The 21971-nt window shown below is 36.3% G+C and overlaps 1 protein-coding gene across 2 annotated transcripts in view; it reads left to right on the top strand.

Annotated features, from left to right (window-relative positions):
* Reep3 (receptor accessory protein 3) overlaps positions 1-21971 on the top strand; it is a 98746-nt gene that overhangs the window by 50071 nt on the left and 26704 nt on the right. The window contains exon 3 of one of the 2 annotated variants that reach the window (XM_087185510.1): positions 20904-20956. The exons of the other annotated variant lie outside the window; for it this stretch is intronic. The gene's annotated coding sequence lies outside the window, so the exon portion shown is untranslated. The remainder of the gene's footprint in view (positions 1-20903; positions 20957-21971) is intronic. 2 annotated transcript variants of the gene reach the window in all.

Genomic DNA, 21971 nt, shown 5'->3' with positions numbered 1-21971 from the left:
TCAGTAGTTTATTTTTGTGATTTTTTTTCCTGTTAAGTACTCATTGTTTAATATAATAAAACTCATAGAATTAAAATTAATAATTCATCAATGGAAATATTCTAAACAATAAACATGGATGTGACAGACCCACATTTATGCACCTTTATGACAAAATCAGTGTTGATGCTGTACTTAAAAACTAACTTTCGGGGCCCAGGGATTTAGCTCAGTGGTTCTGCTGCCTCCCTCACAAGCTCAAGGTCCCGAGTTCAATCCCCAGTACCAAAAAAAAAAACTAACTTTCGGACCGGGGATTTAGCTCATTGGCACTGCACCTACCTCACAACCACAAGGTCCTGAGCTCAGTCCCTGGTACTAAAAAGAAAAAACTGACTTTGAAGACTACTCCAAAGTAGAGCTTCAAAAATAGTTCACAGTCAGTTGGCATCTAAAGAAGCATATGAGTCTAAAGAAGATGAGTCATTGGATAGTTCTTAATTTAGTCTGTAAATTCCAGTTTAATAAGGGTTTGGGGGACTTTTTTTGTATGTTTGACTTTTGGAGAAGGGATGTGGTTTTTCTACCCTTATAAATTTGTAGATACACTGAGAATATATCTCTCTTTGTGCAAAGCCTTTTTCTTTTATGTTTTTCATCATTTTCTAATTGACTTAATTATACAAATACTCCATCACTAGTGAGAATTCTTTTCAAATTAGACTATAATTTTTTGTTTTTAATCCTCAGTGTTTTTCTTTCAGTTTACTCTTCTGTTCCTTTTTTCTTTCTTTCACTCACTGTTTTATCATTTCTGTAAGTTCTCCCCTTTCCTATTTTTATCTTTACTGTTTAATAGAAAAGGACCTTCAACACTCAAAAAATAATAGCCTTTTTATACACGAATAGCAGACTCACTGAGAGAGAAATTCGGGAAACAATTCCTTTTACAATAGCATCCAAACAAATGAAATATCTAGGAATCAACCTCACAAAGGAAGCAAAGACCTCTACACTGAAAACTACAGCACTCTGAAAAAGGAGATCGAGGAGGATATAAGAAAATGGAAAGACATCCCTTGTTCCTGGGTAGGAAGAACCAATATAGTGAAAATGACCATACTTCCAAAACTACTATATAGATTTAAGGCAATGCTGATTCAGATTCCAACAATATACTTCACAGAACTAGAGAAAACAATCCAAAAATTCATTTGGAACCAGAAGAGACCTAGAATGCCAAAAGCAATTCTAGGCAACAGAGACATGGCTGGGGGTATCACAGTCCCCAACTTGAAACTATACTACAAAGCTACTGTGATAAAAACAGCATGGTACTGGCAAAGAAACAGACCTGAGGCTCAGTGGAATAGATTAGAAGATGCAGAAACAAGTTCAGATATACTCAGCCACCTCATGTTTGACAAAGAAGCCAACCACCATCATTGTAGGAAAGATAGCCTATTTAATAAATGGTGTTGGAAAAACTGGATTTCACCCTGCCAAAGATTAAAGCTAGACCCATACCTATCACCATGCACTAAACTAAGATCAAAGTGGATTAAAGATCTAAATGTTAAGACAGAAACACTAAACCTGCTGGAATATAAGTTAGGTAGAACTCTTGAAGGCATTGGCATAGGAAAAGACTTTATGAACAAAACCTCAGTAGCATGGGAACTAGCACAAAGAATCAACAACTGGGATCTCATCTTATTAAAAAGCTTTTGCACTGCAAGAGAAACCACCAACAGAGCTAAGAGACAACGTACAATGTGGGTAAAAATTTTTAGCATCTGTACCTCAGACAAAGGTCTACTATTTAGAATATATAAAGAACTGAAAAAAATCAGACACCCGAAATTCAAAGACCCAATTCAAAAATAGGCGTCTGAAATGAACAGACATCTCTCAGACAAGTAAAAGCAGCAAATGAATATATGAAAAAATGTTCAACATCACTGGTCATTCAAGAAATGCAGATGAAAACAACCCTGAGATTTCACCTCACTCCAGAAAAAATGGCTGCTATCAAGAAATCAACCAATAACAAATGCTGCTGGGGGTGTGAGGAGAAAGGAACCCTTCTCCATTGTTGGTGGGAGTGCAGGCTGGTGCAACCACTGTGGAAATCAGTATGGAGATACCTCAAAGAACTAGGACTAGAGGTCCCATTTGACCCAGCTGTTCCCCTGCTGGGTATCTTCCCCAAAGAATTAAAAGAATCATACCACAGCGATATATGTGCACCCATGTTTATAGTGGCACAGTTTGTAATAGCTAAAGCTTGGAAACAGCCCAAGTGCCCATCGACTGGATAAATAAGATGTGGTTTTTTATAAAATGGAGTACTACTCAGCCATAAAGAATGAGAAGCTAGAGATATTTATAACTAAATGGATGCATATTGAGGCCATACTCTCAAGTGAAATAAATAGGACACACATGTGTAAATACTGAATAGTTTCTCTAGTGTGAGAAACTGAAAGTGTAATTAAGGATTAAAATTATTAAAATGAATAATTGATAATTTGAAATAGTAAGAAAGGTCCAAAGCGGTGGGGGTGGTGGGAGCAGAAGGGGAAAGGAAAGAAGGGAAAGGAAAAATTATGAGAAAAGAAAAAAAATGGAAACAAAAATCTATGTAAATATGGAAGGCTGGAAGGGGGTAAAGAGTGCACAGGTAATGGGGAAAAAAATAACCAAGATTCATCATGTGCAGGTACAAGCACCCAATGATAAATGTAAACGTATTGTATACCTAAAATGTACCAATAAAAGAATTTAAAAGAAAAAAAAACTAAAAATAGAACTACCACAGGATCCAGCTATATATCATTACTGGATATGCATCCAAAAGAAATGAAATCAGCAAAACAAAGAGAGTGCATAGCCATGGTTATGGCAAAACTATTCACAGTACATAAGATATGGAATCAACCTAGATGTCCATCTACAGATGAATTGACAAAGGAAATGTGGCGTGTATTGACTTGGAACACTATTCAGTCATAAATAAAAATGGACTCTGTCCATCCCAACAAAGCAGATGGAATGGGAGGGCATTATGTTAAGTTAAATAAACCAGATGCAAAAAGAAAAAAAAAATAGAAATGGACCTTCCTCACATACGAATCTTGTCATTAGTGTGCAATGTTTGTCAAAGTGAACTTTCAGAGAATAGCAAAAGTGTACTTTGTTTTTAGTTAATCAGCAGAGGAAAACAGTCAATTCTGAAGTAACACACCAATAACTAAGGCTTTTTATTTTAATTGAGAATGTCTTTGATGGCATAATGTTAACCATTTCAAAGTGAACAATTCAGTGACATTTACCATATTCGTAATACTTTGCAAAACATTACCTCTCTCTAGTTTCCCATGGCACCAAAATAAAACTCCATGCCCAGTAAGTAGTAACTCCTCATCCAGTTTTCCCATCCCCAAGCTACTAGCAACAAACAAACAATCTGCTTCCTCTTTGTTTGGATTTCCCTGTTCTGAATATAGTATACAAATGAAATCATAAAATATGTGACCTTTCCTCTGGCTTCTTCCACTTAAGCAAATGTTTTCAACATTCATCCATGTTTTCATACTTTATTCCTCTTTAGGACTGAACAGTATTCCATTGTTCCACCACCTGCCTTGCAAGCACAAGGTCCCAAGTTCAATCCCCAGTACCAAAAAAAAAAAGAAACCAAACAAAACAACAATATTTCATTGTGTTAATAAACAAAACCCAGTCAGTCCAGATCTATTCATTTGTTGACAAATATTTGAGTTGTTCTATCTTTTAGCTATTATGAATAGTGCTGCTACAAGCATATAAGGATTTTTTTGAATGCCTGTTTTTATTCTTTTGGTTTTAGATCTGTGGCTCTGTAAGGGATCTTGGATGGTAGTCTTGTCATTCACCTCATCAAATGATCAGAAAGCAGATTGTGCTTTTTTATTCTGTATATCCAGAGCTGGGGACAACAGACTGAAACCCTTATAACTAACCCATTCTATTGAACTTTTATAGTCCTTTTCATGTAAAGCTAATAAGGAAGCATATATATATAAAATCATTTAGAATGGTGTAACACATTTAGCAAAAGGAAAAAGTTATTTAATTGAGCTCTGAAGTTTTTCTTTATTATATAGATCTCTTGGATCTGGGATTGGTGAAACAGCCTTAAGAGAGAACCACATTAAATCCTAGTAATTTATATTTATTTTATAAATGCCTTGGGATGTATTTTAATATATGTTGTAATATTTCAAGTATTGTTTTATAATAATGATATACTTTACTCTTTAGAAGCCAGGATTTATCTTCTGTTAACACTTTCTCAAGCTGCCTGTGATGAAGAACTAGGGTGGTGGTGGTGTTGTTGTTGTTGTTGTTGTGGTTCCAGGGATCAAACTGGGGACCATGTGCTAGTGAGGCAGGCAGCGGAACCACTGAGCTAAATCCCTGGCCCTATGAAGAATTAGTTTCATTTTGTTTTTTCAAGAAGTCATTGACCTATACTTTTGCATAACAAAATAAACTAATCACTAAAAAAGTGAAATAGAAAAACAAAAACAAATACAACCCCAAGTTTTTATTACTTCTTTAGGTAGACCTAAATTATTATCAGTTTGTATACTTTTGCAACATAGTACTACTTCACAGCCTTGCACAATTTTCTATATAACACTCTACCCTACTATGTTAATATTTTAATTGTAATCCTCTTTCAAGTGACAAAAATAAGAGTTTCTCATTATATTCACACACCATGAAGATAAAAGATGTGGAGTGTACTACTGGCAGTGCTTAATAAATGTTAAACTTCTCCTTATTTGAAATGTTTATGATACTATTATATTTTGTGGATCGATGCCTTTTTTTGTTGTTATGCGGTGCTGAGAATTGAGCCCAGGGCCTTACTCATGCTAAGGAAGTGCTCTACCACTGAGTTCCAGCCCCTGCATGGCTGTTTCTGAAGAATAACTAATTAACAGAGTAGGAAATAACTGTATGTAATTTTGCTAAAATACTGTGACTCCAAAAATAGTTTTCTTAGCCATCTCTGAGATCAGAGTAATGAGTAATTAAACAGAAACTAGGGAAGCAGAAAGGCAGGTAGCTGGAGCTGGTTTGGTAATTATATGGTAATCAACTCTGCGTAACAAATAAAATGAGTGCTAGAAACAAAAATAGGCACTGCAAAAGAAAGGGCAGGACATTGGCCTTTGACAAAGAAATATGGTAAAATTCTGAAGACCCCCCAGTAATTGTTCTCTAAAGCATCAAGGCTATTAGACAAGTTGAGATGTCAGTTTGGAATAATAATATTTTGCATATATGTTATTTCCCACTAATTTCAAAGTACGTTTGCATATTTTTCCTATTCCTACTATAACAAACTGCCACACTCTTAGGCTTAAAATGAATAAATGTATTCTTGTAGAGTCCTAGAGGTCAGAAATCCAAAATGAGTCTACAGGACTGTATTTCTTCTGGAAGATCTCAGGGAAAATCTGTCTCCTTTCCTTTTCTAGCTTCTACCCACTATCCACATTCCTTGGCTTATGTCTCTGTTCCTCTGTCTTCAAAGCCAACACCTTTGGACTGAGACCCTTTTATGCAGCCAGCTTTCTGGTTCTTTCCCTCTCCCTCTCTTCACGTCTTACAAGGACCTTTGTGATTACATTGGACCCATATGATTAATCTAAGATAATCTTCCCATCTGATTAGCAACCTTAATTCCATCTGCCATCTTTTTTTTTTTTTTTTTTTTTGTCTTTACCCTGTAAACTAAAATAATCATAATTTCTAGGGATTAAGACATGGACATTTTGTGGGGAGGGAGGCATTATTCCCATCCCACTGACCCTATCCAGTGGGCAAGGAAAATATTCTGGTATTATAAATTCAGAGAAGTGAATAAATCTGCCCTAAATTGTGTGGCTCATAAAGGCTGGATCAGAGATCTGTGTGTAATGTTTTACTCTTTTTTTTTTACCATGCTACCTTTAGAAACATAAGTGAGGATGCTAAATTCACAAAAATGTTGAGGCAGCATTCACAGACAGGCAGTGAATGTGCTTGTGATTAATTCAAACAGACTTTTAGGGCCCACAACCATATGGGTATTTTCCAGCAATAGAAATGAGGCAGCTTCCCCAGTACTAGGTTAAGACCCTGAACCTCCATATAGACTGAGAAGTTTTTGAAAGTTCTGTAAAGTTTTGATAGTCTATTGAGTGTTGTCAATCCAATTCTGCTGGTAGAAATTTTGAATATTATTTTTTTCTACTCACCTGTCCTACGACACTGAGTTAGTCTTGCCAGGTACAGTTATGCATGCCCATAATCCCAGCCACTTGGGAGGCTGAGTCATTAGAATCATAAATTCAGGGCCATTCTGGACACTTAGCCAAGACCCTGTCTCAAATGAAAATTTTAAAAAGAGCTGGGCATGTATCTCAGAGGTAGAGTGCTTCCCTACTCATGTGGAAGGCCCTGGATTCAATCCCTACTAGAGGAAAAAACAAAAAATTTAACCATCAAGTTTAAACTCCAGGCTAACAGTTTCATCAGAACTATCCTCACGAAGTTTTCCTGTCTGGTAATTGCATCCAAATTTGCTTTGTTTTGGTACTTTCTTGGTAAATTACTGTTACATTTTTAATAGCCCTTTATACTACTTGATGTTATATTCCTTATGTATATAGTGTACACTTGTCTCCTATCAGGATAACATCCATAGGGAAGGGTTTTGTTGTTTTAATTGTTATATTCTCATACCTTTAAAAGTACATGATATATAGTAGTTACTCAGTATTTTTCCCCCCGGTACCAGGGATTGAACTCAGGACCTTGCACTTGCAAGGCAGGCAAGGCACCACTGAGCTAAATCCCCAGCCCCAACTCAGTATTTTTAGAATGAATGAATGGATGGGTAAACAAGAAAAGGGAAAAATGATAACTTTTACATATATATACATATATATATATATAAAATGTTAAATTTGGATTGGTCTACTTTCTCAGCTTTGATTCTGTTTTATTAGAGAGTACACAGTCCAGTCTGAACACTTATCCCAAGGTCCACTTTCTTTGTGGTGTTTGGTTATGACCTAATTCTGCTTATATCTACTCAAAACTCTTTTCTAAAAGCAAACATTGTTGGTTAATTTACTTCTTCCCACCCTAACTACTACCATTCCCTTTCAGCCTACAAATGGTAGATTGCACCTGATAAAACATGCTGTGTTCAAATCAAAACAAATGGAAAGTGCTGTGTATTTTGGCAACTTTCCTTTCTTCCTTTGCCTATTTTTAAAACAGCTTTCCTAGGATATAATTTCCTGTGTAGTGTGGCTGATATGGCCTACTTAAAAGACTTTCAGTCTCGGAGTAGTTGAAATGTAAACTTACTGAAGAATTAGTATGGCTTTGCAAATTTTTTTCAGGTTCATACCATCTTATGACTTGAAAATTGAGTGTTTACTTCCAAGTCACGTGTAATTGCTGCAGCTTTTCTAGGAAACCAGTGTTCTTATTCTAAGAATAATGGAGAAAGAAGCAGTGAAAAGATTGGCTAACAGGACTTAAAAATTAAAATCAGACATTTGGTCTTGTGATTTACTGTGAACAAGAACAAAGAACAGGAAAAACTCTGGGGTATTACTATTTAAAAGGCCCAGAAATGGCCCTCTGAAACTCTGACTTGGTTTTTTAGAATGACCCAATTTTTGACTGAACATTTAGGTAATATGAAACTGAACAACTATACCATATGTTAGTTTATTGTTTTTACTCATTAGTAAAATCTGAAGTTCTCTGCTAGTTGTAGGGTGGGGAAACAAGGGCAAAAACATGCTAATGAACCTTTCTTTATTGTCAAGAAGTGTTTCTTGCTATCTTGATATTTTGGAATAAAATACTTATTTGAGATTTGGGGAGGTAGTTCAGTGGTGGAATACTTGTGTAGCATGCAAAAGGCCCTGGCTTAGACCCCTGCACTGGGGAAAAAGAACTCCATTTGATTCAAGGGTTTTGTCAGGCCACATACTTACTTGTTTATTTTCAATTCTGATCTACTTTTGATTTTTATTTTTATCAAAGATATGCTTGCTTTTAGATCAAAGTTAAATTAATTTGCAAGGTTTATTATGAAAAAAGATAAAGTTTCCCACCCTCCCATACCTATTTCTGAATATCTACAGGCAACTATTTTCAACTCTTTTAGTACTAGTTCTTTTCCATACACTAAATGACATCCTCACTTTGCTGCTTCTTACTTTTTCAGATGGGCATTGTGAATTGACTTTTTTCTGTGAGGGATGATGTCATAGTTTACCCAGTGCCACTATATACGTGCATATTTCCCTGTTCCAATAGCCTCCCATGTCATTACAATATAATTTGGACCAGATTAATATTCAGTATATACGGTGCTTAGATTAAGTTAAAAGAAGTAATATACACATAAATAGCATAGCATCTAAAACCCAGCTGCCTAGATTATCACCTCAGCTCTATCCCTTGCTAGCTGTATCTTCAAGCAAGCTATATGACCTTTTCCTGTGCCTCAGTTTCCTTGTCTGTAAAATGAAAGCAATAGTATTTACCTCCTCAGGTGGTTGTGAGGATAATATGAGTTCATGAATATAAAGTAAAAATACCACAGACCAGGTGGTTTAAGCAACAGAAATTCTTGTTTTAACAGTTCCGGCATATGGAAATCAAAGCCCAAGGGACAATCAGAGTTGGTTCTTGATGAGACTTCTCTTCCTGGATTATAGATGGCCACCCCCTCACATGTCCTCACATGACCTTTCTTCTATGCATGAGTAGAGAGCAATCTCCTTTTCTTTCTTCATATAGCAACACCAGTCCTACCTACCATACTACATCCCACCCATATCACCTCATTGACCATGATTACCTCCTTAAAGGACTTATCTCCAGATATATTCACATTGAGGTCTAGGGCTTCAACCTGTAGGTGTTTTTTTGTTTTGTTTTTTGGGGTTTTTTTGTTTTTGTACTGGGGGTCGAACTCAGGACCTTAACGCTTGCCAGGCAGAACCTGTAGGTTTTGGGGAAACATAATTCAGTCCATTACAGATTTCAACATCTTTTAGGAGGACACCATTCAACCTATAACAGCTATTTCTTTGGAACATTGTCAGTTTCCTTTCTGTTAACTTTTTTCTTTTGTGCCAGATGAATTCTTCAAAGAAGACTTAAATTCTGAAAAGTACCTAGTTGCAAGTGTTCAGTGGGAGAATAAGGCTGAGGATTGTCAACATTTCAGTTTATAAGCTTTTATTTAGCTGTCCCAGAGATTTGCAAATCCAAAATAAACCTCAAGTTTCCTCTAGGAAAGAAAGGGTATCACCAGCTGCTAGAGTGGGAGAACATCCCATTGCTCCTAAAGCAGACTTACAACTATACTGCCTATCTATAGCCCTTTTTGACAGATAATTGTGCAAATTTGGTGATAGCTGCAATGTAATGTTGCGTTGCTTCTAAATTTTTCCCATTACCAGCTTCGTATATCATTTTCTTAGGCCTCCTAAATCAATTACAACTCATCTATTTCTTTTCTGGCTCCAAAATATTGATGCTTTCTTCTCTTTTTTATTCTTCCAGTTTTATGCCACTTTTTTAAAAATATTGTTGTTTTAATGAGATTTTCAGAGGAAATAGAATTAAGTGTGTATATCAAATCTATCATCTTTGCTCAGATTTCCAAATTGACTTTGTGACTGGATACTTGTTTTGACTTATACTATGATACCATATAAGACATTATTAATATTAGTTTTTTTAATGTGATCACATAGGAAATGGGTTTCACAGTAACACATACTGTCATTTTTTTAAATCCTTGAAAATAATTATGAAAATTAATTTTAGCTGACACAAAATGAATACATGCATAACCTTCTCTTAACTTATAGTTATTTATAAATCAAGTTTTTTGTTTGTTTTGTTTTTACAATAATGAAGATTTAACCCAGGGCCTCACACATGCTAGGCAACACTACCACTGAATTACACTACCCCATATACTCATAAGTCAAGTTTTGATAAATAAAATCACATTTTCAGTGTACTGGGACAGTTCATTATCCTTTAGTGGATTAAGTCCACTTAAATTTACTTAAATTATGTTATGATAGTTCCTTATAAAATACATTTTTGATGGGGGTCTTGTTTACTTATTTCTTACATAATATATATCAATATATAACTTTACTGCCAAAGTAATTTATACTGTTATAATCAAATGACTTATATTCTTATGTTTTTCAAAAACAAATTCTTTCTGATCATCTCAGGATCATTACAATGGATCCAACTTTAGGAAGCAGGTGTTAAATGTAAGATTATGTAATTGGGGGATTGAAAATACATGTCGAATATAGTTTCCTTCTAAAATTTTAATGTGAATTAGTGTAACCCCTGACCTTTTGAATCCATTCCCACAGTTTGGACAAAGATGCAGCAAACCAACTGCAGCTTCCAGTCTTTTTCTGTCTTCCAATGAAAATGCTCTGGAAAACATACAGAAAAAAGATTCTCACAGTAACATTAAACTAAGGAGCTAAGTCAGGCTTTTGCTAATATCTAGGAAGAATTTTACCATCTTTATAGTGCCAGTGGAAATGAATTTTAAAAACAGATACAGAAACAGTTGTTTCCTTTAAAGGAAATGTTGCTAAGAAGTAAATAGGAGAAAGGCCTGGCTACCTCCACCCTAATCCCTAGTGATGGAATAGCTGAAAGTCATAAAAGCTACAATAACCAATAACCTCCACCCTCACTGCAGGGAAAAATGTATTCAGAGGCAGCCAGTGTTTTACTTTCCCTTTATTCAGTAACCATAACCTCACCACCTTGAAGAAAACCCCAGTAAGTTCCAAACAGGAGAAATAACAGTTGACTACAAGAAAAATCAAAGTGCAGTAATAAATTAATTCAAAAATTACAATGACAGTAACACATACCAGAATATATGTTCATGAATAATAGCTTTAAAAGACTTCTGTTTTTAAAAAGGAAACATCAACTCACAAAGCAAGAAACACATCAGTGAAAAGACTATACAGAGGGCCGGGGATTTAGCTCAGTGGTTTCACCGCCTGCTGTACAAGTGCAAGGACCCGAGTTCAATCCCTGGTACCAAAAAAAAAAAAAAAAAAAAAAAAAGACTGTACAGAAAGTAAGCTAAATAAAGCAATATAAAAGGTCCCCCCCAAATTACCGTAAAATCAGGGAAACTAATATATCTAAGAATTGTTCCCTTGAAGAGGCTTAATGAAATAAATACATGAAATAGGTAAGATGAGGGAAAAGTATGAACAGGATTGACAAATTGAGAAACAAGAAAAATGGTTTAAACAAGCCATGCTCACTATGACAAAAAAAACAGTAAGCTGCCTATAATTTTTATTAAAAATTGGGATTTTTAAAATACTGTCATATATACCTGACTTTTTTTCCTTTTCATCTAAAGATTATACTATGTATACTTTGAATTTTCCTTTTACACAATACCAGGATCTGCCTTTGCAATGTTCAGACATGTACATCATCTTTCCATTATATAATTTTAGAAATACAGTGCTCTACCAACTGCAGCTGTAATAATCAGATTGTCAACCAGATTGCTGTCATGCTGTGAAAAGGCCTCCTAAAAATATAAAAGCTAGGACTGTTCCTAAAGATTTTAACTAAGTAAGAGAAATAAATTCTTTCCTCAAAGCCTCATGTAACTTAAAAAGTACATGGAAAGGATATTACTTCAGAAATGCAATAAAAACATAAGATGAAGGGCTGGGGATTTAGCTCAGTGGTTCCGGCGCCTACCTTGCAAGCACAAGGTCCTGAGTTCGATCCCCGGTACCAAAAAAAACCATAAGATGAAATTCTTTTAAACAACTATTAAAAATGTAAAATACATTTAAGTATATTTAGCTTAAAATTAGTCTATCTCTTGGCTATCAAAATAAAATTTTTATTTTCTTTTTCTTTTTTTTTTTTTTTGGTACTGGGGATTGAACTCGGGACCTTGTGCTTTCAAGGCAGGCGGCAGAACCACTGAGCTAAATCCCCAGCCCTAAAATTTTTATTTTCAAGTTGAATACTTTTTTTTAAAAAGATACAGATTCTGCAGATAAAATGAAATTTTTTTTCAAATGATCTTTAAAAGTCGCTGAAATAGATTGAGTTATTTGTACCTCACAAAACCATAAAGATTTAAGAAGCTTTCCAACAGGTCTCTTCAAATGAAGATCTAACACTTCAGTTTTATTATGTTAAGTCCTTGTTAACAAAATTGTCAAAATAAATTATTCAAGCCAACTGGGGAAGTCTTTGCCATGTCGCTGTGTTTGAACATAGTCTCAGCCTACTAAGCCTAGAGGGGGCTGATTCTTTCCTGAGGAGACCTCTAAGAGCACTTTCTTGTTGGGAAACAAGGAGCCTCCACTGAGTTTTCCTTATCCAGATAGCCCGGGGCTCTTGAGATGGGTAGACAGGGACATTCTTCAGGAAGCCTGTCAGTTTACCCTTGCCTGGATTGTTTGCTCAAGCTTTCATCTGCTAAGTGCTAGCCTGTAATAGTACCTCTGAGAGGTGGGCTAAAAGCCCAGCCATTTTTCTTAGTTTTGAGCATTTTTGTATTTCCTCGTGTTTTGTTTTAATGGTAATATCTGTAACCAGTGTTACATTTTAAATGTTTACACTGAACAAGTTAATCTCTCAAAACCAAGCTGATCTTTTCTCCAAATGTAAGGCTTTTGTTATACTCTCCTAGAGAAGTCGCTACCTTCCTGTAATTGATATTGTGAGAATATGCCCTGAACAGCCTCCTGCTATAGTGCTCTCGAGTTTTAAGGACTACATGAGTCCCCCTGGGATCTGTGTCACAGGTCTGGCCTGAGCTTGAGATTGCATTTCCTGCAGGCTTTCCATGTAATGCTAGAAGTGCTGGTCCATAGACTTCAGCTCAAATACTGTAGCAGGGATTCTGCACAGGTCTCAAACGCTGATCACACGTCCAAAGCACACATGGAAAGCCAGGCTAGGTGGTCAGGAGGCAGAGGCAGGCGGATTGCAAGTTTGAGGCTAGCCCGGGCAATTTAGCAAGATACTGTCTCCAAATAATAATAAAGGCTGGGGATGCAACTCGGTGGAACTCCCCTGGATTCAATGCCCAGTACCACCACCACACACAACTTGCTATTTAAGCAGCTGGCTGCCCTCTTCTGCTTATTGTGATAAAGGGGACTGGGAGTCCATACAGGTATTTATAACCCCCAAGTGATTCTCCTGAAACTATTGATAATGCCAAGTTGAAACTGTTGACAAGGAGCTGTCTTGTGTTACCATGGTACTCATCCCTTCAGCACAGGCCTTTATCACACTGTGCTTTAAAAAAATAATATGGCCAGGCGTGGTGGTGCATGCCTGTAATCCCAGCACTTGGGAGGCTGGAGGATCGCCATGAGTTTGAGGCCAACCTGAGGTACATAATGAGACCCTGTCTCACACAAAATAAGAATAATAATAACAACTTCATGTATGTGGATGGGCACTTAATAGTTTTACACGTATCTTAGTAAACTGATTAACAACTTGGAATATATTAAAGAAAAAATATTTTAACAAAATTAACCACATAATTAGGGGAGTAAGGGTATTGAGTTTGACCTCCTCCTAGTTTTCTTGTTTTAGGGCTGGCCTAATGTCCGGGTCAGTGAAGTTTCCCTTTAGAATCATTCTCCCTTCTCTCTGCACCTTTGTCAGTGAAGTTTGCCTTTAGAATCATTCTCCCTTTTCTCTGCATCTTTCTCTTGCCACTTTTCCATCTCACTGTTTGCATGGAGCCTAACTATACCTCTCAGGCAGACCTTCTTTACCCCAGACATCCTGTGCTATTACTTACTTATCCCAAATAAATGGAGAGGACTTTAAACCAAAAAAGAAAAAATGTGAAGTGTGAATTCTCAGCCAGTGTAGATGGAAAGAGTTATTTTGAGACTGAGAAGTCATTCCTTCCTAAATTCTGCTTCTGGGAACAGTTCCCTTAAGCAGATCCTGCTTTTTGCATCTTCTTTTCAACACTCTTTTAAAGTTAATTATCATTTAGTTTTTAAACATTTCCGCACTTTCTGTTCTCTCAAGTTTCTTGAATTCTGCTGAGGTCAGGGACAAGATTTGTGGGGCTACTTTCAAGAGTACCTGAAAGGCATCCATTTCTCTTTACAATCTGTCCCATTTTAATTCACTTTAGCACACATACTTCTATATAATGTGAGGCTTTCTCCTTCAGAGGCACAGGGTTTTCTGTGAGGTCTGTGGCAATGATGACTTCAGGTGAACAGTGTTCTGAGGGTTTAGCAGGTGAAAGTATAGCTCCCAATCTTGTGGAGCTGCAAAAACTTGAGACATAGTCAAAAGTGGCAGTAGGAAAAGAAATACTCAAATTGAGTAAGCCCAACTCAGTCCTAATGTAATATATTCATATTTGACATGCTCCATCTTTTTAAAAAACATGTTTAGCCGTGGTCTCTATTCACTCTGGATGTGACTGCAACTAGCTTATTTTTATGCCTCTAACTTGGCACAGGACTGAGAAAAATCCCGTAACTGAGCCATCTGGGGTGGATAAAGGAGGGAGTTTTTCTATTTGACTTCTCACACTTTGTTCCCTTTGTTTTAAAGGGGGGAGATCATTATGAAGTAGCGAAACTATTGCATAATGTTAATTAAATAGAAATCCTTTCAACTCTATACTGTTCATAAAGAATTTTGTATCAGGATCTTCTGTCACCTCTGAAATGCGCTATGGAATTAATGTTTTGGGTGAATTTCCTTGACTGAGTAAGTAATGATGGTCAGAAAATAAAGTTCTCTTTGGGTGGTCTGAAATTCAGCAGTGTTTATTTCTTTTTAGACTCAGCAAAGATTTTTTTTTTCCCAGTGAAGCATATTTTAGCATTTCATGCTCTCGCTTAGTGTAGTTATAATTCAAGTCATTAGACCTATGTAATTTTTTATTTTTTTCTTAAAGATCAACATTCATAGCTTTATGATTCAAAGAATCTGTAATTAACAGAATTTGGAAACTTTAAATATCTAAAACTCTGAAAACAACTTTGAAAAAATAAACTATTTTGAATGTTAAAAGCTGCTACTTGCAGTTCATGTTGCTATATCAATTCAGACTTTAAAATTTAAGAAATAGTTAAGTAAAAGCCTTCTTCTGTGCTCACTTTACCAGGCACAGAGTGCTAGGTGCTGGGAATACAATGATGATCAAAGTAATTTTGGTCCCTGCTGGTTTATATAGTCAGATGGGAGAGGCAGGTATTATATAAGCCAACCACATGTGCATGCTACAAAGGAAGAGAACAATGCACCAAAGACTATATATGCCCTTTGGAGTGGGTAAGAATGGTTAGGAAAACCTTTCCTTTTGAAATGAAGAAATTGCATTCATACAAGGCAGTGGATAATATATAATAAAAATATTAGTATTTATATGTTGGATCAAACATTTTGCTGGTAATCATTTATTTTGTTGTTATTGTTGTACTGAGAATCAAATCCAAGGCATCATATATATATATATTAGGCATGCACTTTGCCACTGAACTACATTCCTAGCTCTATTCTTTCATGTGTCTTCTTATACTCATTCCCCCATGAAAGCATCTTGGAGATATAAATACCTTGACATGGTGGTTGTGACTACTTCATGTCAAAGACTTTGTTCAAGTTAGGCCCTAATAATTATCACTTTAATTTTTCTTCTTATCATACAACTATAAATTAGTACAGTTATATCAATTAACAAATTATTATCATTGCTATTATATTATACTGATCACAGAAAAATAAGTTATTGAGCTGACCATTATAGTACATACCTGTAATCCCAGCACTGAGGAGGCTGAGGGTAGTAAGATCACAAGTTCAAGACCAGCCTGAGCTACATAGTGAAACCTTGTCATTACTTAATTACCTAAATAGAGCAGTTGAGACAGGAAAATCACAAGTTCAATTCCTGCCTAGACAACTTAGTGGGACCCTGTCTCAAAATGAGGATGTAGCTCAGTGATAAAGTACTCCTAGATTAGATTCCCAGAACCACTAAGTAACTCACTCATTCACTCACTCACTCAGTAAATAAATAAATAAATATTTCTTTGTTTGCATTGTTTATCCTGGAAGCTTTGTACAAATTTTGTCTAAGAACATAAAGTATGAAAACCTGTTTTGCTGAAAAATGTGAAGATAGTGAAACAAAGCCAGCTTTTCTTTCAGAAATGGGGTATGTAAATGCATTCCTATTAAATGGAGCGTGGTGGTCTTCTGATAGTAAATTTAGCCTATGAGTATGTTCATTTTTACAATATTCATGCAGCCTTTAAATAACCTCTAATTCCTCAGGAAGAGTGAAGCTAAGAACTCCTTCACATGACTGTCTGGATTTCTGAAATGCTGAGGCTTTATAAAAGCCTTTTGGATTTTGAGTAATAATAAAGCAAGTGCTGGCTTGTTAAGTAGGATAATCTAATCCATGCATTATATAAACCAGAATGTAATTTTAGATACTATGATTTTATATCACAGATGATTCTATAATCTTCAAAAGAACTTACCTAATTAGGAGACTGTATTTTCTTGGAAAATACATTCCTTTTGATTTTTGAATGATTTTAAGATTCCATTTGAGGACTCTTATTTATAAATATTTTATTTTAAATTAATATATTTATCACATTTCCCTAGTCATGGAGATTGTAATGGGTAAAGGGTTACAGATTTTAAAATGACCACATGCATAAGCTTATTACTGAATAATTAGGAAAAATAGAAGTTATAATCTTGCTTGTTACCTAATTCATCAATTCTTTTATTAAATGTTTTGAGCATCTGCTTTGTGCCAGCTACACTACTGGACATTAGGAACAGGTTTGAGAAAGAAAACACAGTAAGCCAAATAGAACTTCAAACATTTTCCTGTCATCTTCCCGCTGACTTATTTGCACTTTCTTTGCGTATTCCATCAACCTTCTACTCAGACTATATTTACTTCAAATTTTGTGCATATTTGTATCTGTATCCTTGGCCTATTGAAAATAAGGAATTGCTGCTAAAGTCACATATTCTGACAACACAAGGGGGTGGCTGACAGATTCACACAGTTGGAAGCCTTACTTCCCTGTGGATCACAGTGATAATTTAAAATAGTATTACTCTGCCCTGCCCAGTTGCTGCATGAGAACTCAGTCCTTCCTACTGTCCAGTTGCTTCTCGAATATTTCTGAGAGACCTCTGAGGATGACAGAACAGAGTTTCTGAAAATCACAGCTCTTCTCCACTTCTTCATCATCATGATTGTTGGACCTATCACCATGAACTCGGCATTAACCAAGCTCCAGATAGACCCTAATAGCATTATGACCATTGCTTCCTAATTCTAGAACCATTAGTGTGGTGGCTATGACCTCTCAGTCTCCACAGAGATTAGAATGTGACCTCACATTAAGGGGGCTAAGCTGCTATATCCATCAGTAATGCAGTGATGAAAAGAATATAGTGTAACATTCCAGCATGAGGCAAGGCATTCATTTCAGCAAGGAATCAACCTCATGCAACTAGTTAAGAACTGAGGCTCTGCCCACCTTCAACACATAGCTTCCGAGGCTGCTGTATGCCCTACCAGCCCAGCTATCAGGAAGAAGGGAAGAACATGTGGAGAAGACTCGCCCACTACTCCAATCCTTCAGCCCATATTCTGTTGATGAGTACCAGACACGTGGCCCCACTACCAGCCTGCAAAGGGGGATCAAAGAGTGGGCTACTTCTCAACCACACTATCGCTACACCTTTGTGTATGTGTGTGTGTTACTAGGGATTGAACATTGAACCCAGAGCCTTCACACTGAGCTACATCCCCAGTTGTTTGTTGTTTTGTTTTGTTTTGTTTTTGAGACAGGGTCTTGCTAAGTTGCTGAACTCCACAGGCTGGGCTCAAACTTGTGATCCTCCTGCCTCAGCCTCCCTGTGCTTACAGGCTTACACCACCACACACAGTTGTTCTACCTTTTTATGGACGAGTTGTCGCCACCAGGCCTCTCCTGTTTCATTATCTTAGACTTCTCAGTGCAACCCTTGCTCTAGCTGGTGAGAGCACCATTGCTCATCCAGTCTGTTCAGCTCTTCCCTGGGTAGCTCCCTCTCCCATCCATAAAAACAACTCTTCTAAACCTCTTCCTCTCTTCTCAAATCCACTCCCCTGCCCACTCATGCCCAGCCATAACAGATTACCTGCCTGCCACTGCAGACTGGAATTCAAGGGTCTCAACTGTGACCCACTTCATCCCTCTTCCCGACACAGCCCCCCTGCTTCTTTCTTGAGCCCACTCTTCTTTCCATCTGTGTCCTCATCTTATTCTTGCTTATCTCATCCAGGATCTTCTGTTAAGTATTCTGGCTTTCTCATCATTTCAGTCTCTGTCTCTTCAGAAAAACATTAAACCCTTGCGGACAGAACCTTTCATGTTGGTGTTTCTCTTCCCTTGACATGAACTAGCCAGTTTTATCAATTAACATTGTTAATGCTGCCACCTGAATCCTCAAGAATTGACTGAATTAAGTTTCATGTGCCAAATTAGACAAAAAGAAGGTGTGGGTCTGGGTGGGGTGCCTTTTAATGCTCTTAGGTATCTACTTCATCTTATTGGAGAATTTATTTCTCTGGGATCAAAGATAACATTTTCTTTCTCTTTCATAGTTTTTTATGATCATCAGCTAGACTACACAGAAGTATTACAGAGCATCCAGGCACTCCAATCTGCCCTGTGAGCACTCTCTCCTCTAATACACACCCTCTTTCTGAAAGTGAATTTTCACCTGTGTTGAAAATGTTCACCACTGAGAATGAAGTTATAGTGGCAGTGGTGAACCTTTTAAAGCGTTCAATGATACAGCCTACTGTGGCTCGCATGCCATAGGTTTACCACCACTGAATTACAGACTGACTGAAGAGGGTCAGAGAGGCTTTTAAGAAAAAGTTGGGTACTGCTTTCTTATTATTCATTGTTTTCATGAAGGTATCTAAACAAATTTCTTGATTTTACCAATTGTTTCTGAAGTGGATAAAGTATTATTTGTTCCCATTTTCCCCCAAACATAAATTTATATCAATAAAAACAGTATTAGTGACTGTTTTCTTCAGTAATTTGAAAAGGTGAATTGTAATTTGTTAAAGTCACCGGTTAAGTAACTGTTTATTATTGGCATAATATATTTTAATAGCTATTATGTTTTGTTATGTATAATCAGTCCTCCAAGTTCTCTATGCTTGGATTCAGCGAACCATAGACCAAAAATATTTGGGGTTAAAATTACACACAGACATTTTTTCTTGTCATTCTTCCCTAAACGAGACAGTATGACAGCTATTTATATGGCATTTACATTATATCAGGTATTATATGTAATCTAGAGATGATTGAAAGTCTATCAGAGGATGTGCATAGGTTCTATATTGACATTCCATCTTATGTGAAGGACTTGAGAATCTGCAGACTTTGGTGTCTGCAGGGGTCATGGGAAATACCCTGCAGATAAAGAAGGATGACTGACTATACATCCTATGATCAATGTGATTGTTTTTCTACCAATATTTGGCATGAGTATTGCATTTTCTTATTGGTGTTTTCAGTTTGGAAGGTTTTCTTTATCTTCACATGTTTAATTATATTTATAATTTTGTGATTTGCTTTTTTTTTCTGTTTTGTCTCTGACTTCTTTCTGTTATTTTCTTTGGGCAAAACCTTATAGTAGGTTGAATGGCCTTGAGGTATAGTTTTAGTAAAAAACTTTACTGAGTAATCATTTCACTTAAAGTCCCAAGCAAATCCATTAATGAAAAAAAAAAATCAATATATTTTCAAGGATAACTTTCTTTGTGGTTGCTCTCATGAATAACACATGCTCATTGAGTTACATTTAATTATTGCCTGGGTTCAACTATAAAGTCTATATTTCTTACAGGAAGAATAAAAAATCCATAAGTTCAAGAGAGCAGATTGCCAAAGAATTCATTCCTTTTTATTTATATAAAATTCTAGTCAATACCCTAAGACAATTATTGATTACCTTATTGATTAATTTCTTCTTTGGTAGTTCTGTTTAACTATCTTCTTTTTCTTCTGTTTTTCTTTTTAAATTTTGACATTATTAAATATCCCCATAAGGTTTTTCGGAACCTTGCCCACAGATTTATAAATAATCCCATTAATAAGATTTCAAAAATAATCTTTGAACTGTGGATAGCTGTTCATTTGGGGATATCAGCAAACAGCTATTGTCTGTACTACCCCTTTCACCTATCCTCAGCTCTATTAACAAGTAAACTGTAACAGTATGGGGAGTATTACTCAAAGCTGTTGTCCCTTTGGACAATCACAAGCATAATGATGGTTGTGAAGTAGTGAAAATGTGACATAATGAAAAATACCAACCTTCACTTAAAGAAGAACCAAATCTAAATTAAGCCTCCACTTTGCCTTGGAAAGAAGTGGTAGATAATATTTATACTGAAATCCCTGTGCTAATTAGAGGAGAGGAAGAGGACCAGGAATTATAGGGAACTGGGTGGTCGGGTGGCAGCCACTTGTGGAAAAGGTGCGACATTCAGGTTGCAGAGTGGATAGGGCTTCCTTCAACCATTTCCTAGCTCAGTGACTTAGAGTGACTTTTTTGTGTGTGTACGGGGATCAAACTCAGGTCCTTGCACTTGTGAGGCAGGTGGCAGAACCACTGAGCTAAATCCCCTGTCCTAGAGTGACTTATTTATTTTGGCCCTCAGTACAGTAAGAGGAATTCACTATATTACTACTTTTTTTCAGAATCTACCCCAGGGATCAGTAGAATTTCTTGGAGTCTCTTCAGGAGTCCTAGGGTAGGTTGAGTGGGTAACAACCCATCCGGAATAATTTCTTCTAGAATGTTTTCAACTTTTTTTTTTTCTAGGAAAGAATTACTTAGTTTTTAAAAGCTTAATCACCCCCAAGATCCCTTCTAGCTCCATAAAAGCATATTTTCTCTTTGTAGTCATTTTCCTTCATTTCTTTTTTGGGAAAAGGCCTATAGCTAATCAGGGTAAAAGATAACCTTGTGAATACAGTCAAGAGGCAAAAATGCTAACTTAATGTTTGGATTTAGAAGGGCTAAATGAATGAACTCATATGGAGGAACATTACTTCCCTTTTTTAAAAGGATAAGGATGGAGTAGGATGGAAATAAAAAAACAACACAACATACACAAAAGCACATATAGGTTTTAGCCCTGAAAGAAAATTCCTTATCCTTGGACAAAAACATGGAGCTGGTAGCAGTGTGAGATACAGTCATGAAAGGTGAAAAACTGAAGAGAACATAGGTCTTTTTAAAATTTTCAGTGATGACTTTATAAATCAACTTCCTCATATTTCAGATATAATATACCCTATTATTTGGATAATTTTTGAAGCTTTCATGATTCTCCATAAATTAAAGTAAATTGCTTCAAAAGTTATTTGTAGCTCTTGATAATTGGTTTGTCTATATAAATAGAAAACTGTGAAAACTACGTAAGTTACAGTCTTATGTTGTCCATGAAATATCCAAACAAGCATCTAAATTAAAACTAAAAGTTAAGGGCTAGAGGTAGCTCAGTGATAGAAAACTTGCCCAGCATGGACAGAGTCCTGGGTTCAGTCCCCAGCACCATTCCCCCCGAAAAAGTTGAATAGACCAATGTTTAGCTGCTTATAAGGACCTACATTTTTCTTGGGGGTATTGATTGGGATAAGAACAAGGAGAAGTAATGGTTATTCTTGGACCCCACATTCAGCAATTCCTTAGTTTTCTCTCCATGTTCTACACTTGATTAGCCAAGTCCAAAATCAAGCATCCCCCTGCTAAATGACATTGTA

This window comes from Heterocephalus glaber, unplaced genomic scaffold, assembly GCF_053883595.1.
Source record: "Heterocephalus glaber isolate CG9 unplaced genomic scaffold, H.glaber_assembly_v1.0 deba00001497, whole genome shotgun sequence".
NCBI classification, from domain to species: Eukaryota; Metazoa; Chordata; class Mammalia; order Rodentia; family Bathyergidae; genus Heterocephalus; species Heterocephalus glaber.
The sequence above is the reverse complement of the archived record's forward strand: the minus strand, read 5'-3'. Positions and strand labels throughout refer to the sequence as shown.